Raw genomic sequence first — 7,487 nt, forward strand, 5'->3', positions numbered from 1 at the left:
ATAAGGCTTCCCTTAAACCCATGCATGCTACATGTTCCTTGAACATGTTGGGAGGTAGGCCTTTCGTGAGCGGATCCGCGAGCATCCTTTCTGTTCTAATGTGCTCGAGACTGATTGTTTGATCCCGGACTTTGTCTTTCACAACATAGTACTTTATGTCAATGTGTTTGGCAGCACCACTTGACTGATAGTTGTGAGAGTACATTACTGTGGGTTCATTATCACAGTATAACTTTAGTGGTTTCTCAATACTGTCAACCACCTTTAAACCGGGTATAAACTTCTTTAGCCAGTTCACCTGCCCCGTTGCCTCATAGCATGCTATAAACTCGGCATACATAGTAGACCCTGCAGTGGTGATCTGTTTTGAGCTTTTCCATGAAATAGCTCCTACTGCCAAGGTGAACACGTATCCCGATGTTAACTTTGTATTATCTTTTGCAAAGTCAAAATCTGAATACCCCACTATCTGGAGCGATTCTGATTTTCTGTAAGACAGCATGAGGCCTTTTGTTCCTTGCAAATAACGCAAGACTTTCTATACCAATTTCCAGTGCTCTGGGCCTGGATTACTCTGAAATCTACCAAGTAACCCGGTAACAAATGCCAAGTCAGGTTGTGTGCACACTTGCGCATACTGTAGGCTTCTTACAACTGATGCATATGGCTTTGTTTTCATTTCATTGAGCTCATACTGATTTCTAGGACATTGCGCCCCATACTTTTCGCCTTTCACTATAGGAGCAGGTGTAGCACTGCATCTGTACATGTTGAATTTCTTCAACACCTTTTCTATATATGCCTTTTGAGAAAGTCCCAATGCATACTATGTTCTATCTCGGTGAATCTCTATGCCCAAAACATATGAAGCCTCACCGAGGTCTTTCATGTCAAACTTTGAGGACAAGAATTTCTTTGTTTCCTGCAGTAGACTGACATCACTACTAGCCAGTAGAATGTCATCTACATACATAATTAGGAAAATGAATCTCCCATTCTTAACTTTGAATCAATACAGTTGTCCTCGATATTCTCTTGAAAACCCAAAATTTCTTTATTGTCCCATCAAACTTCAAGTACCACTGTCTCGAAGCTTGTTCTAATCCATAAATGGATCTCTTTAGATGACATCCCATATTTTTGTTTCCTTTCATGACGAAACCTTTCAGTTGTGCCATGTATACTTTTCCTCCAAATCTCCATTTAGAAATGTCGTTTTTACATCCAACTGATGTAATTCTAAATCATAATGTGCCACCAGTGCCATTATAATTCTGAAGGAAACTTTACAAGAGACTGAAGAAAATGTCTCATTGTAATCAATCCCTTCTCTTTTGCGTGAAGCCTTTTGCCACAAGTCGCACTTTAAACTTTTCTATATTCCCTCTGGAGTCATATTTGGCTTTGTAGACCCATTTACAGCCTACTGTTTTGGCTCCTTTAGGAATTTCTTCTAAATCCCAGACACCATTTAATTTCATTGATTTCATTTCATCTTTCATGGCTTCCAACCATTCAGATGAGCGAGCGCTTCTCATGGCTTCTTCATATGAGGTGGGATCATCCTCCATATGCGACTCTTCTATATTATAAACTTGATAGTCATCACGGATAACCGATCTTCTGACTCTTTCAGGCCTTCTAGGGGTCTCCTATTCTGGCACATTATCTGTTTGAGGCTGTTGCAGCTCCTCCTCTGGTGTGGCAATAATTTCTGTTGAATCCTGTAAAACAAGTTCCTCACTTTCATTCATTGTTGCCACAGGAGAGATAACAACAGGTGTTGGTACTGCAACATCATGCATTGCAAGCACAACATTAACAGGTAGAGAGAAGAAGGCTCTTGAATCGACTGAGAGGGCTCAGACACCCACCTCTCATCAAGATCAATTTCTCGAACTACCGAGCTCCCCCTAATCATTTCGTCTTCCAAGAAGACGGCATGTCTCGTTTCTACAAACTTTGTATAACTGTTTGGACAGTAGAAACAATAACCCTTTGATCTTTCAGGATAGCCAATAAAATGGCAGCTGACTGTTTTGGGGTCCAACTTCCCAATATTTGGGTTAAATACTTTAACCTCTGCAGGACTCCCCCACACACGGAGGATCCATAGCTCATACGGTGTTTTGGGCACCGATGCATTGTATGCATTGTTCTAAAACTGAGAACTCCAATGGAGGAAGAATTACATTCTTAACCAGTCTCTCAATTCTCCCCCTCGAAATATGGCCTAAACGACAATGCCATAATTTCGATGAGACATCAGGAGTTCGCTTTCTTTTCTTTTGTCAACGAGGACACAACATTCACATTCTCAGAAAGAGATAACAAGTAAAGCTGATTTTGCAACAGAGCAAGACCAACACATGCATTATTATACCATAGTTCACATTTTCCATTTCCAAAATGGCAATCATATCCATCAAAATCCAATTTGGGTACACTTATTTCTTTGCAAAGAAGGGACATAAAAAACATCTCGAAATAAAAGTGTGAAGCCATTCGCGAGCTCTAGGCAAAGATCTCCAGCAACTTCAACTTTTGCTTCAACTCCATTGGCAACTCTAATGGATCTTTCGCTTCTTTGCATAGTCCTCATTGAACGGAATCCCTTTAAACAATTACACATATGAATAGTTGCTCTAGAATCAATCCACCATGTGGATCTATAATAACTAATCATAATGAGATTCATTTACAAATGTAATAATGTTCTCACCTTTTTTTGCCATGATCACTATCAGGAAGTCAGGATGATCTTTCTTGGAATGTCTTGTCTTCTTGCAGTGGAGACACTAATCCTGTCTCAACTGTGAACTGTTGTTGTTGAGGCAGATACTGAGGCTGTTTTGCTTTTGAGGAGGGTGACCTGTGGCTCTTTTCCTTGATATCTTTAACAAGGTTAATGGAGTCACCATTGGTCTCTTTGATTCTTTCCTCCTCTTGAACCACCATTGATCTCTTTGATTCTTTCCTCCTCTTGCACACAATTAGAGATGAGCTCTTCAAGATTCCATTTTTCTGGACTTATTTTGTAATTGACAACAAAGTTGTCAAAATGCTTTGGCAATGAGGTTATAACCAGATGGACCAGAAAGTCATCTGAGATGCCCAAATCTTTTTGCTTCAACTTGGAAGCCATGTTGCTCATCCTAAGAATGTAGTCTTTTACACCATCACCATGGTACCTCTCTGTCACAAGCTGCTTTATTAGCTGTGTCGCATAAAACTTTGAAGAACCAGTAAACTGGCTCTTTATACTCTCGAGGTACTTAGAGACGGTGTCATACTCTGGGATTGAGCCCAATATGGTTGGCTCAATCATGTTCTTTACCGCAGCCAAACAGTTCTTGTTGGCTGAGGACCATTTCGCATGCTCAATGTCATACGACATGATGAGGGAAGCATTGTCCCTCTCTCTCTTTTGCCATTCAGCATCTAACTCTTTTTCACCTTTGAAAAGTTTAGCAGGTTCTACAGGACATGGGGTAGTCAACACCCAGTCCACCTCTCCCAAGATAAAAGCAAGGTCGAGTTCTCTTTTCTATTCTCCGTAGTTATCTCCTGTCAGGGTCAGAATATCTTTAATGTAACCCATCAAGGAGTAGCCACCTGAGATAATCATGTATTGTGAGAACAAAATTAACATTAAAATATTATGTATTAAGTCTACATCACCGTTGGGCAGAAAATAGACATAACACATAGAGCCATAACTATAACATTGCAATTTATCAACGTTGGTCAGAAAATTACAACATCATAGCACATAATTAATGTTCCTAAAATTAAATTCTCCCGTTGGTTCGAAATTTAATTTTAGAAACACTAATTTTTCATCAATTTCATCTATTTGCAGCGGAAGATCTATATACAATTCATATAAACAGTAACAACACTCTGTTATTTACTCTCTGTAAAAATTCTCCCGTTGGTTCAAATTTAAACAGAGGTAAAACATGCAAAAACAATTCAAAATTCTATTGTAATTTGCATGAAAATATACAAAATACATGTTCAGAAGCATTTCTCACATTTATCTATTCTCTAAACAATTTTCACGTTGAAGAAATAAACACATTTAATAACTATAATTGTAAATGCTTCTGAAACAGGGACCTAGACCGAACTTCTTTTCTTTTGATTCGGCCCCAAGGGACCTAATATAGACTTATTTAGGCGCAGCCGGTCGGCCCACGGCCGGCTTTCGCGCGCGCGGTTGCCCCCTCCCCCCAGGCTGCAACCTGGGCCTGGGCTGAGAAAGGAGCCCCCGGCGCGCGCCCTCTTGGGCCAAAATCAGCCCAGCCATCGCCGGCCGTCCGATCTTAGGTTTTCGATCGGACGGCCGGGCACCTCTTTCGGGGTAACAAAAACCCCAAGCCGCCAAAGACGCCGTCCGAAACCCTAGCCGCTTGCTGGCCGGAACCCTAGCCACGGCGGCACGGCACGGCGGCAGGGCGGCACGGCGCGGCGGCGCCGTCGCACCCCCCTTTGCCGGCGCGCGCACTCACCCGAGAGTGAGTGCGCCGCCGTCGAGCGGCTGTGCAGCGGCGCCCGGCAAGCCGGCGGCGCGGCGCCGCCCCCTCTTTTCTCTCCCGCGTCGGCGTGAGGACGACCGGTGGTGGCATGACTCCCGCGCGCGTCGGCGGCGGCCGGCGGCGGCGGTAGGTGAGTCTTTTCTTTTCGACCCGTGCGGATCGTGTGCTGTTCTTTCTTTTGCTCTTTTCCGGGGATCAATTCCCCTCTTCTTTTTATTTGGATTTCTATCCCCGAACCGATCTAAGCCCTAGGGTTGGTCTGATACCATTGTTAGAGTTCTCTGTTGGATCACCTAGGTTTAGATCTAGTCGGGTTGTCTCTATTGGGTTGATGAACGACATTGTAGATGAAAGGGAGAGGGTTTAGATACCGACCGGTTGAGGTGTTCGTGGAGGAAAGGGCGCCGGACATCGTCGCTGTCGTTGCGGCTCGACGTGGACGGCGGCGACGGTGTGCTTGGTGCCAATGGCGGTGATGCAGCAGCGGTCGCAGGCAGTGACGCGGTTGCGGCAGCGATGGTGTCGACGACGAGGCGTGGCGCGGCGGTGGACTTCCCGTCACTGGCTACGCCCCCCTCGAGATCGGTTTAGGGTTTGTGGGGTGGAGCGGCGGCGGCGACGAACCTCGTCTCTAGTGCCGCCCCGTCCTCCACCCCTTTTTATATGGCACAGGGTGACGGGGGCCCACCAGCCATTGGGCTGGGCGCCCCCGATTAGGGCGCGGGTCAAGGCCCCCTTGAGCCGTTGGACTCAAGGGGAGGGAGATCCATCTAACAGAACCATTACTGAGACCTGACATAAGTTATTGTTGCCAAGCTTATCATAAAACTCACAAGCAACTTCAACTTCTGGATGAATTAATTTTTGTTGAAATTTGAAGGGACACCAATGAAATTTAGCAGCAACAGTGTCGTCTTGCATATAAGTCATGGCCATGTGGAAAATTCAGAGATTGGCAGCACTGAAAGGAGAACTCTCTTTTTTTGCTGCAACTACTCCTGGGTTTATGATCGCTTATTTTCCCGCATTTTTTACAAAACTACTGGTGGTATAGTCTAATAGAGAAAGTTACACCTCTTCAAAACAGTAACAATTTTATATTTTTCTGAATATTTTATCATTATTCATGAACGTAATAATGTGGATTGCACCGACCCTGAACTCCACCTGGGCCAGATGTGTAATGAAACGAGTGGCTACATAGCAATGAAGGAATAAGTTCATTTTAGGTCCCTCATCTTTACGTCGGATATGAATTACATCCTTCAACCGCAATACCAGATATAACTTTTGCAAAACCGGTGTACTCGAGATCCCAGTACATACAATACAATACCATGTTTTAGCTGCGTGACGAGTAGGACCCACGTGTCAGCGACCAACGTAACTCTTCTTCCTCCCCTCTTCCCTTTCTTCCCCATCCCTCTTCAGGCGCGATTCAAGGATGATCAAGTTTGTTTCTGATCGTGGGATGGCGCGATTCAAAGATCTAGTAGATGTTTAATCGGTCTCACTTATATATGTATATACATATATATATATATATATATAACTGACACTCTCTAGCGGAGGAGAATGAAAGGGGAAGAAAAAAAACGCCTTCTTTGGTTGTTCCTGATCTGTTCTTCAGTCTTGTGAAGATTGTTTCTTCAGTTTACTGTTCACTGTAGAGAGAGTTTCAGGTTTCAGAGTTAAGCGAGAGTGCGAGTTGCGAGCGATTGCCGCTCTACCGGTGAAGCTGCAGAGGCAAATCGATCTCCTCGCTCGCTGCAAGTGCAGTACAACGAGATGATGGAGAGGAGCCTCCGCTAGATGATTATTCCATCAATACTCTCTCTCCATTTTTTGTGATTTGTTCCATTGATTCAGATTCATACGCAGCAGCTAAAACACACAGAAAATACTTGCAGAGGAGACAAATCAATACCTTTTTTCCTTTTTGCCTCCCTTTCTTTCAATTGAGTTGGATTTTGGTTTGGTTCAATGGTTGACACTTGATATCTGTAAATAAGTTATTTTTAGGAGAAGTATCTTAAATAAGTAAATTTTTGCATTTGAGGCATCTTCGACGCGAATGAGAACATTCAGTTGCCGCAAGCGCCATCGCATCACCGAGCCGCCCCCATCGATGCGTCTAGGGGAGTACTATCAGATGACCTAATTTAACCTGGTTTTGTAAGTTTGGGTTTTTGGTAAATATGAGAGACCAAAAGTGAACTTATTGCAAGCCTGAATGATATATTACTTGGGCCGGATTAAGTTGCTGTTATCAAGTCTGTCAAAATTGTATGATTTAGGCCTTTATAAAAATTAAGACCCAAATTGTAAGAAGCATTAGTTCCTCTTGCTAAGGCCCAAACCAACTACAGATCATGCAATCCACATCCAGATGAGAAAACATACACACTCGAATTTAGGCCCAACTTGAATTTTGTTATTTCTTTCTTTTTTCATGTAATGGAGTTTTTCTTCTTTCTTTGAAGAGAGAGAGAGAGGTGGAAAGGTCTAAAAATGGGCCATGAGAGAGAGAGACAGAGAGAGAGAGAGAGAGAGAGAGAGAGAGAGGTGGAAAGGTCTAAAAATGGGCCATGGTGGTAGGTGTGTGTGAAGGAAGTATTTTTCCCCAGCTACAGTTTGGTCGATATGTACTTTTTAACGAACTTTTGCAAAAGTGAGATGGCTTTTAGGAGTGACGAGTTGAGTCGAGAGTACTAGTACAAAGATGCTTGACGCATATGCTATATTATGCATGATTGGAAATAGAAAAGCATGATCTTTTTTTTCTCAGAATATCGAAAAATCTGATCATATGATCGGGAGTTTATCAGATTTTATAAAACTAGCAAAATATCCGTGTGTGTGTTGTAGCTAACTCTAGTTATATTACTAGTTATATTAGATGAGTTTACTAAAACAAAATTATCGCTCAAATTCTGATTATCTAAT

The 7,487-nt window shown here is 43.0% G+C and overlaps 2 long non-coding RNA genes across 2 annotated transcripts; one reads left to right on the forward strand and one right to left on the reverse strand.

Annotated features, from left to right (window-relative positions):
- Positions 1 to 2,328: 2,328 nt before the first annotated feature.
- On the reverse strand, positions 2,329 to 5,174 carry LOC107281148 (uncharacterized). Its single transcript, XR_001546297.3, has 3 exons — positions 4,917 to 5,174; positions 2,723 to 3,615; positions 2,329 to 2,614 (listed from the first exon to the last, which is right to left on the reverse strand). It is a non-coding gene; the product is annotated as an uncharacterized lncRNA (long non-coding RNA).
- LOC112939048 (uncharacterized) lies at positions 4,402 to 6,810 on the forward strand. The gene is made up of 2 exons (XR_003242442.2): positions 4,402 to 4,671; positions 6,601 to 6,810. It is a non-coding gene; the product is annotated as an uncharacterized lncRNA (long non-coding RNA).
- The last annotated feature ends 677 nt before the right edge of the window (positions 6,811 to 7,487 follow it).

Source organism: Oryza sativa, chromosome 5 (assembly GCF_034140825.1).
Source record: "Oryza sativa Japonica Group chromosome 5, ASM3414082v1".
NCBI lineage: Eukaryota > Viridiplantae > Streptophyta > Magnoliopsida > Poales > Poaceae > Oryza > Oryza sativa.